Below are 10033 nucleotides of genomic sequence, written 5' to 3'. Positions count from 1 at the left end.
GTGGGTGCAAAACTGGTTGGAAAACCGTTCCCAGAGAGTAGTTATCAATGGTTCACAGTCATGCTGGAAGGGCATAATGAGTGGATACCCGCAGGGATCAGTTCTGGGTCAGGTTCTGTTCAATATCTTCATCAATGATTTAGATAATGGAATAGACAGTACACTTATAAAGTTTGAGGACGATACCAAGCTGGGAGGGGCGGCAAGTGCTTTGGAGGATAGGATTAAAATTCAAAATGATCTGGACACACGGGAGAAATGATCTGAAGTAAATAGGATGAAATTCAATAAGGACAAATGCAAAGTACTACATTTAGGAAGGAACAATCAGTTGCACACATTCAAAATGGGAAATGACTGCCTAGGAAGGAGTACTGTGGAAAGAGATCTGGGGCTCATAGTGGACCACAAGCTAAATATGAGTCAACAGTGTAACACTGTTGCAAAAAAAATGAACACCATTCTGGGATGTATAAGTATGAGAAGTAATTCTTCCACTCTACTCCGCGCTGATTAGGCCTCAGCTGGAGTATTGTGTCTAGTTGTGCATGCCACATTTCAGGAAAGATGTGGAGAAATTGGAGAAAGTCCAGAGAAGAGCAACAAAAATGATTAAAGGTCTAGAAAACATGACCTATAAGGGAAGATTGAAAAAATTGGGTTTGTTTATTCTGGAAAAGAGAAGACTGAGAGGGGACAGGATAACAGTTTTCAAGTATATAAAAGGTTGTTATGAGGAGGGAGAAGAATTGTTCTTCTTAACCTCTGAGTATAGGAGAAGAAGCAATGGGCTTAAATTGCAGCAAGGGAGGTTTAGGTTGGACATGAGGAAAAACTTCCTAACTGTCAGGTTAGTTAAGCACTGGCATAACTTGCCTAGGGAGGTTATGGAATCTCCATCTCTGGAGATTTTTAAGAGCAGGTTAGCCAAATACCTGTCAGGGATGGTCTAGATAATACTTAGTCCCGCCATGAGTGCAGGGGACTGGACTAGATGACCTTTCAAGGACCCTTCCAGTCCTATGATTCTACGTAGAAAGGTGCCATTTGCACTCCATGATAAACTCAAGGCTGAGCTTGCAAGGATGGAAGCAATGCAAGTAATACAAAAAATTTAGATACCAACAGAATGGGTGAGCTCCCTTATCATTGTGGAGAAAAGTAACGGCCAGCTACACATATGCTTAGAACCAAGAGACCTCAACAAAGCTATAAAAATAACATTTCAAGCTACCAACCAGAGAAGAAATTATGTCTCAATTTGCCAATGCTCAATATTTCAATAAATTGGATGCATCCTCAGGTTTTTGGTAGCTAAAATTAACTGAAGGAAGCTCAAAATTATGCACATTTAATACCTCATTTGGAAGATACAGATTCTTACACTTACCCTTTAGGATAGCTTCAGCATCAGAATTATACCACAAAACCACACATACAGTCTATGAACATATTACTCTTGTTGACACCCCAATAAAAGAGGAGCATGATTGTAGACTTCAGGAAGTGCTGAATGCAACTAGAGCTGCAAACCTCAAACTAAATAGGGAGAAATGTGTTTTAGGGGTTACAGAACTGACTTTTGTTGGGAACGTTATTTCCAACAAAGGTGTAAAACCTGATTAGACGAAGATTTCAGCTACTGAAATGATGCCATGTCTGCTGTCACAGAAAGATGTCCAACGGTTCCTGGGAATGGTTAATTATCTTGGAAAATTCATCCATAATCTAGCTACCAAAGCAGCAACTTAGAGAAAACTCCTAGAGAATAAAATTGAATGGTATTGGGGTGCAGAACAGGCGGCACCATCGGAAGGTTTAAAACAACAACAAATATAAGAGCCAGTGTTGAAGTTCTATGCACCAAGAAGGCCTATTTAAATCTCAGCAGATGCTTCCCAGTCTGGGGTAGATGCAGTAAGTTTACGGAAGCATAAGGATTGTTGGCAACCAGTGACATATGCATCCAAATCACTGGCTGAGGCAGAAACCAGATATGCACAGATTGAGAAGGAGCTTTTAGGAATATTGTTGGCCTATGACAGCTTCAATCAGTATATCTGTGGCCAGACAGCGGAAGTTGAAATGGACCATGTGAAAGTAGAATAAATTATATTGTAAAAATAAGAATGGATTAAAGAAATGTTGTATATACCTTTAAGCAGAAATAAGAAATGTTGAAATACAGGTGCCAGGAAAAGAAACATTAGGCATAAACAATGGTGCTAATAGCGAAACGTTAACAGAAGATCGGTAATAGTTAGTAAGGAAATAAGATATGCATGCCTAGCCCAGATAAACTTATCTGATTCTGCTTCTTTTGTTATCTTGTTAAGTTCTCACCCTTTTATCTGTATAAATAAGATAGTTTGTGTCTTGCATGGTGCTCACATTATCTGGGTGTTATTAGCAGAGCGCTGTGCTAATAAAACAGACTGGTCTGACAAATTGTGAGTCCTGAGTCTGACTTTGACAATTTGGAGGTTCCACTGAGATGGCAACCATCTTCACTGGGGCCGTGTGATTCCTGACCATTTTTGTAGAACGACCGTGGCAGCCGGCACCTGGGCATTTGGCCCGAGCGGTCCTCCACCAGAACGGAAAGGCGCACGACCACAGTGAAGTCTACGCCATTGAACCTGTTGGTTCCCACTCTGTTCTGGTAGGGATCCCGGTGTCTAACATCAGGAATCTGGTCAGGTAATTATTTCTGTGTTTTGTCCGGACTGAGGACTATCCTGTCTCTGTGTCTATCCGTCCTCCTGTGGAGTGTTTGAGTCTGGGTGCCGTCTCCGTCTGGGGATTGGCCGACCAAGGGGTTCCTGTCCCCGCGGTCTGAGTGAGTGGAATCTGCACAATCACAGCCGCACCGCACTTTGGGTAAAACCCTGGGTGTGAAAGCAAGGGCAATTGAGGCAGTAGCCTGTGGGCTCCTTTTGTGTGTTGCACCGGGCATCGCTCTGACGAACCCGAATTTCCTTCTTGTGCGATTGATGTGTGAAGTCCTCCTGTATGGGTAACCAGACGTCTAAGTCGGGACAGTTCCCTAAACGAACGCCGGCTCATTTTATGTATTTACGATGGGTCCAGACTCCTGTAAGAAGGGTCTGGACTCCTGTAAATTTCTGGAAAAATGGTCTAGGCTAACTCCGGGGGATCCCAAAACTCAGCGGCCACTGTTAAAATCTTGGAACAAAAACCGAGTGGACGTCTTAAAGGACAAACTCGGCCAACCTAAAACTAAATTGGCTAAAGAAGAGGTTAATTGTTTCATGCAGTGGTGGGAAGAGGCAAATTGTAGGTGGACAAAATCAAAACTCGCCTCTCTCAAATATTCAAATAATAAGTTAAAAGCTTTATTAAAAGCCTCCTCTCCCACCACCAGACCGAGCGCTCCCCTTTACCCCGTTCTCAAAAAACCTCCACCCCAGATCGATCCAACCCCCTTAATACTCCCATCTCATTGTAAGAAGGACAAAAAGCCCCTTGTTCTGTTCCCCTTTGTTGTCTGCCTCAAAAACTGATTCTTTAGTGTTCCACTACCAATTCAGCAAGGAGGGTGGGCTCCTCAACTAGCCCCCACCCTTCCTGGTCCCTTTCCTTAAACATTCCTTTCCAAATTGTGAAGTGACCACAATATCACTCACAAACGGTTCATTGGAAAAAAAAGCAGGATCGGGCCCATAAAAGCAGGCAAGCAACAGATAAAGAAACTGAAAAACAGGTTGGAAGCCCTAAGGGTATAGTGTCAGGAGTAAGAAAAGCAGTAAGTGCAGGCATGAACCCCTGGAACAATACTTAAAATGGTGAAATCTGAGGTGATAAAGGTGTCATTCCCGGAGATAAACAAGTGATTTAAGGAAAGAGAGTCAAAAGTTAACTCTACAGAGGCTGGAGAGAATTAAGCAGTTAAACTTTGTGAAAATGTTAAAAAGGACCATGTTAAAGAGAGAAAATTCTTGGTTTCTTTGCAGCCATTCTGAAGGGAAAATGGGCCCTTTTCCAGAAGAATGCCTGTAAATAATCCAAATATATATACAGCTGTGTAAAAACAAAGCAGTGTAAAGGAATGTTAAGGAAAAGAAAATGTGTATGTGTCTATTTGTCTGTGAAAATATGTAAAGTTCTAAGAATCTAAACCAACACATCTGGTTTGTAAAACTCCTGTTTTGTAGGTGTAAGATAAATTGGTTTTGTTTTTGTTTTTAATGCCACTAAATTCATTTGACTCTTTAATTTAAAGTTTCAAAACTGATAAACCTTTTTGCAAGACACAGGTAATTAGTGTTGTTTGGCTTTGGGATTTAGCATTTAACCATTAAGGGGTAACTTGATTCTTTATAAAATTTAAAATGTTTTTAAATAAAGACCAAGTCATGGCTGCAATTGGGCAGTCAAAATCAGGAGAATAGGGAGAGATTCTGGAGTCTTTTTGTTTGTTTGTTTGGGGTTTTTTTGTAACAATAGCAGATAAGAGCTGTAGTTGAAGAATAAGGCCTGGTCCACACTAGGACTTTAATTCGAATTTAGCAGCGTTAATTCGAATTAACCGTGCACCCGTCCACACCAGGAAGCCATTTAATTTGACATAGAGGGCTCTTTAGTTCGAATTCTGTACTCCTCCCCGACGAGGGGAGTAGCACTAAATTCGACATGGCCATGTCGAATTAGGCTAGGTGTGGACGGAAATCGACTTTAGTAGCTCCGGGAGCTATCCCACACTGCACCACTCTGTCAACGCTCTGGACAGCAGTCTGAGCTTAGATGTTCTGATCAGCCACACAGGAAAAGCCCCGGGAAAATTTGAATTCCTTTTCCTGTCTGGCCAGTTTGAATCTCATTTCCTGGTTGGACATCGGAGCGAGCTCAGCAGCACCGGCAACGATGCAGAGCTCTCCAGCAGAGGAGTCCAGGCAATCTCTGAATAGAAAGAGGGCCCCAGCATAGACTGACCGGGAAGTCTTGGATCTGCTCGGTGTGTGGGGCGAGGAGTCTGTGCTTTAGGAGCTGCGCTCCAAAAAACGGAATGCAAAGACCTACGAGAAGGTCTCCAAAGCCATGACAGACAGAGGATCCAGCCGGGATGCAACGCAGTGCCGCCTGAAAATCAAGGACCTGAGACAAGGCTACCAGAAGACCAAAGCGGCAAACGGACGCTCCGGAGCCTGCCACCACTGCCCCACCAGTGACCGTGGACTCTGACGATGGGATAGTGTCGACGGCCAGTTCCTCGGCGATGTTCGCGGACGGGGAAGATGAGGAAGGGTTTGTGGAGGACGAGGCAGATGACAGCGCTTACAACGCTGGTTTCCCCGACAGCCAGGATCTCTTCATCACCCTCACGGAGAGCCCCTACCAACCCTCCCCGGCCGTTAACCCGGACCCTGAATCAGGGGAAGGATCAGTCGGTAAGTGCTTTAAACATGTAAACTTTTATTATTAATGGAACAGGAATCTGAACTATGTGAAAAGGAGGTCTATATATATGGGGATAGAACAGAAATCCTCCTGGGAGATCTCCACGAAGCTCTCCTGGAGGTAATCAAAAAGCCTCCGCAGGAGGTTCCTGGGGAGAGCTGCCTTATTGGGTGCTCCGTGGTGGCACATTTTCCGCGCCAGGCTTTCATGAGGTACTCAGGGAGCATTGCCTCCCCGAGCACGGCTGCATAGTGCCCTGGTTTGTGCTGGCTTTCACGCAGCATGTGCTCTCTATCTCCTTCAGTGACCGTCCTCAGGGTGATCTCGCTCGGAGACTCCTGCATCTAATTAGGGGAATTACTGTAATGTTACGCCTGGTCCAAAGTATTTTTAAAAAATCTCCGGACAGATGGCGTAGCAGAGACTCAGCACGCTGCTGCGTGACAAGCGTAACAGAAAGCCAAAGAATCAAATGGACGCTCATGGAGGGAGGGGGGACTGAGGACGCAAGCTATCCCACAGTTCCTGCAGTCTCCAAAAAGCATTTGCATTCTTGGCTGATCTCCCAATACCTGTATGGTCAAACACATTGTCCGCGGCGGTTCAGGGCATAGCTCGTCAATGTACCCCCGTCCCCCACCCCCAGAAGGAAAAGGAAAAAAAATCATCTCTTGACTCTTTTAAATGTCACCCTATGTGTACTGAATGCTGCTGGTAGACGCGATGCTGCGGCACTGTACTGTAGCATCCTCTCCCCCCTTCCCTGCCCCCGCCTCATGGGTGGCTGATGGTGCAATAAGACTGATATCCATTGTCATCATCATCAGCCTTGCTGTAGATGGTGTAGTGCAATATGACTGGTACCCGTCCTCGTCATCAGCCCATAAGTAGATGGCCTGCTAACCGTCTTCATCATAGCAACAGGGGGCTGAGCTCCATCAGCCCCCGCCCTTCATGTGTAAAGAAAAGATTCTGTACTGCCTGGACTGTCATAGCAGCAGGATGCTGTTTTCCTCTCCCCCACACTGCTTAATGTCCTGTCTGGACAATCATAGCAGCTGGAGGCTGCCTTCCCCTCATTTCATTTCAGTAACAAGTCACTGTTTCTTATTCCTGCATTCTGTATTACTTCAGCACACAAATCAGGGGACACTGCAACGGTAGCCGGGGAAGGCTGGGGGAGGAGGGAAGCAAAAGGTGGGGTTGTTGCAGGAGCACCCCCTGTGAATGCCATGCAGCTCATCATTCCTGCATAATCTGACACGGAGCGGCTGTGCTCTCTGGTTCTCTGAAGCACTGGATCTCTACTACACTAGCCCCATATTCTATGCAGGAATTATTCTATTTTTAGATACCATAAAAGAGAGATTGATTCAGGGAGTCATTCCCAGTTTTGTCTTTTGCGCCCCCGGCTGATCTCGGCCAGGGGCACCTATGACAGCAGCAGAAGGTATAATGCAATACGGCTGGTAACCATCATCACCTTGCCAATTTACAATGGCATGGTAGATGGTACAATATGGCTGATAACCATCTCTGCTGTCATGCAAAAGCAAATGAATGCTGCTGTGTAGCGCTGCTGAATCGCCTCTGTCCGCGGCATCTAGTACACATACGGTGACAGTGACAAAAGGCAAAGCAGGCTCCATGGTTGCCACGCTATGGTTGCCAGGGTAATCCAGGGAAAACGGGCTTGAAATGATTGTCTGCCATTGCTTTCCCGGAGGAAGGAATGAGTGACTACATGTACCCAGAACCACCCGCGACAATGAAATTTGCACCATCAGGCACTGGGATCTCAACCCGGAATTCCAAGGGTCAGGGGACACTGCGATGGGGTGGAACAGGGGCAGAGTTTATGTTTTCCGGATTGCCTGCAGCAGGAGTGCACACGAGATAGGTGCTGTGCATGCTCTTGTTCACAGACACAGACTAGACTGTGTTCATTGTTCACAAAAATGTATCTTTGCAAGGAATTCACTCCCTTTTTCCCATCACACAGCTTCAACTGTCTCCAGACCTGCCACAGCATCCCCCTCACAGAGGCTGGCAAAGATTAGGCGGCGAAAGAAAAAGACACGGGACGAGATGTTCGCTGAACTTATGGGCTGCTCCCGAGCCGAGGCGGACCAGCAGAGCCAGTGGAGGGAGACCCTCTCTCTGTACCAGCGCTCACACAGCGAACGGGAGGAGAGGTGGCGTGAGGAAGACAAGCAGGCGACTCAAACGCTGCTTGGACTAATGAGGGGGCAAATGGACACGCTCCAGCGCCTTGTGCATGTTCTGCAGGACCGCAGGCAGGAGGACAGAGCCCCCCTGCAGTGTAACTGCAACCGCCCTCCCCCGCCACAAAGTCCCATACCCCCCTCACCCAAAATAACCAGAAGGAGGGGCGCCAGGGGTGTCACTGCACTCCAGCAGAGTGCTCAAGTACCCAAAAGCTCTCATACCCTAAATTTTGAGAAGTCCTTCCCTTCCAGACTCACCCAAGCCCCAATCCCAGTTTCATCCCCTAACTGTCTAGTTAATTATTAAAAATACTTTGCTGTTAATTACTGTTTCCGTCATGCTTTTTTAACAGAAGACTGTGTTTGAAGGGGGGGGCGTGGGGAAGGGGGTTGGTAATTGCATAGGACGGTCACCTTTACCAGGGTACAGACACGGGGGCAGGATCAGCAGCAGGTCACACACACAGTAGGCACCCTGGTCGGTATGGGAGGTGGTTTCCAGGTTCTGTGTGGGTCGGGGGGGACGTGACTTTGTAGCGGGGGAGGGCGGTTACAGATCTTATGCAGCGGTCCTTGTCCCTGACCGCAGAGTCGCGCAGCAGAGGAATCTGTATCCGTCCTCCTCCGCCACAAGGTCACATAGCCCCCGCACACAGAATCCCAAAAAGGAGGGATGGCAGGCTCCGTTGAAACAACCAGTCCGGCACTGCGGACCGCTCTAGGAGCAGGAGCCTGTCATTCCTCGAGTTCAGAGGTGGTCTTTACATCACTGCACACTCTACCCAGCACAGTCTGTGTCCCAGTTTCAACCCTTTAACGCAAAGTCATTAATAAAGAAACCTTTTGTTAAGTAACAATGGAACATGTATTTTATTTTTACACGTGTGTTGGAAGTGGGGGAAACGGGGTGAACGGGGTATGTAACTGCAGAGGAGAGTCAACAGTAACCGGGTAAAGAAACAGGGGCAGGTTCAGCTTCTCTGTAAAGAAACTGAACAGTCACAGGTCACGCTGCTTGCTGGTACTTGAAGAGTTCCTTGTCGCTGTCCAAGGCGCCTGTATAGGGCTTCATGAGCCAGGGCATTAGCGGGTAGGCTGGGTCCCCGAGGATCACTATAGGCATCTGCACATCCCCAACAGTTATTTTGTGGTCCGGGAAGAAACTACCTTCCTGCAGGTGTCTAAACAGACCACAGTTCATGAAAACACGCGCGTCATGAACCTTGCCTGGCCACCCGACGTTGATGTTGGTAAAATGTCCCCTATGCTCCACCAGTGCTTGCAGCACCATTGAAAAGTAGCCCGATTTCTCAGCAGCTGACTGTGGAAGAGGTGGACGATAAGGTGCGAGGAGGTGAAAACGGCCATAACTGCAGCGGGCTCCATGCTCGCAGTGCTGTGGCGTCCGCGCTGTCACTGACCAGAAAAGTGCACGAACAGATTGCCCGCAGGTGCTTTCCGGGAGGGCATGATTGACGGTTCAATGATGACAGTTACCCAAAACCACCCTCGACACATTTTTTCCCCCAGCAGGCATTGGGGGGAAATCCCAGCATTCCAATGGGCAGCGGGGACTGCGGGAACTGTGGGATAGCTTCCCACAGTGCACCGCTTCCAAAGTCGACGCTGGCCCCGTTAGTGTGGAATCACAAAGTCGAATTAGTGTCCTTAGTGTGGATACACAAATTCGACTTCGTAAGGTCGATTCCACAAATTCGAATTAAGTTGAATCGAACTACTCTTGTAGTGTAGACATACCCTAAGAAATTAACAGTGACGCTCTGAAGCAACAGCAGAGGTGAGGTGCACAAAACAAAAAGAAGCAAGTTAAAAACACCGAGCCTTAAAATGGCTCTGTGTAATCAGACTGTCACTTTGATAAGGGTACTTAAAAACTCTGTAAGAACAAAAGAAACAGTAACACCTTATGTAAAAATTGATATGGCTAATGTTTAAAAAAAAAAGTTGTATTATAGAAGGAATGCGCTTTTTTCCCTAGGACATATGCAGTGTATCGTGTAGAAAGGGGTAAAAGAAATGCAAATGAAACGTGCTGCTGAATTAAAATCCTATTAGGGCTCCAAAAAGAGCCGCAATAGACTGTTTTCTTTTTCAGATCTCTGTGTGTTTTGCAAGCAGAAGTTGAAAGTGGAAAGAAATCAAAACTCTGGTGGATGTTGATTGTGTCCCTTTTAAGACAGAGTCTCTGAGCTCTGCTGATGGCTTTGAATTCAAAAGCCAAGCCTGTGTTGATGCAAATTACCTAACTGATAAAGGAAGGTGAGAGCTGCCAGCACAAAAGAAATTGCCTAAATAAAAGACATGGTATAACAAGATATCTTTAACAGATTTCACGCTAATGTTATTGTTAATATTAAACATTGAAA

This window comes from Mauremys reevesii, linkage group 4, assembly GCF_016161935.1.
Source record: "Mauremys reevesii isolate NIE-2019 linkage group 4, ASM1616193v1, whole genome shotgun sequence".
NCBI classification, from domain to species: domain Eukaryota; kingdom Metazoa; phylum Chordata; order Testudines; family Geoemydidae; genus Mauremys; species Mauremys reevesii.
The sequence above is the reverse complement of the archived record's forward strand: the minus strand, read 5'-3'. Positions refer to the sequence as shown.